This window comes from Sinocyclocheilus anshuiensis, unplaced genomic scaffold (assembly GCF_001515605.1).
Source record: "Sinocyclocheilus anshuiensis isolate Anshui unplaced genomic scaffold, SAMN03320099.WGS_v1.1 scaffold93, whole genome shotgun sequence".
NCBI lineage: Eukaryota > Metazoa > Chordata > Actinopteri > Cypriniformes > Cyprinidae > Sinocyclocheilus > Sinocyclocheilus anshuiensis.
In genome coordinates this window covers 440,401-440,740 of record NW_015539852.1, presented here as the reverse complement: position 1 = coordinate 440,740, position 340 = coordinate 440,401, and the positions used below count along the sequence as shown (strand labels likewise).

General features: G+C 29.7%; 1 protein-coding gene across 1 annotated transcript in view; it reads left to right on the top strand.

The window, feature by feature from the left end:
* The window catches only part of LOC107684655 (SLIT-ROBO Rho GTPase-activating protein 1-like), a 109,699-nt gene that overhangs the window by 61,970 nt on the left and 47,389 nt on the right, over positions 1-340 (top strand). The window lies entirely within an intron of this gene.

The following is a 340-nucleotide window of genomic DNA, read 5'->3' as shown; positions in this document are numbered from 1 at the left end:
TTTTGCAACAGGTGCAAATGATCGTTGGGATGGAAATTTAATTTTAAATATGACATAGTATATTTGGGTAGCATCTCTTTTGATAGGTTGGTTAATGATGATAAATTCATATTCAGTATGCAAAAAAATATGGCTATAAAAAAATGGTTAAAGCCAGAGCCACATTCTGATGATGAATGGATGCATAATCAATATTTATATTATGGAAAGACTTACTTTCTCTCTGAAGTACTAAATGGAGTCTAAAAGATAGGATAGATGTATGTGATGTATTTTGGTTTATGAAGGTAATAACACCATGTCACAGTTACTGTAGAAGGAAAAAATAGGAATATATATA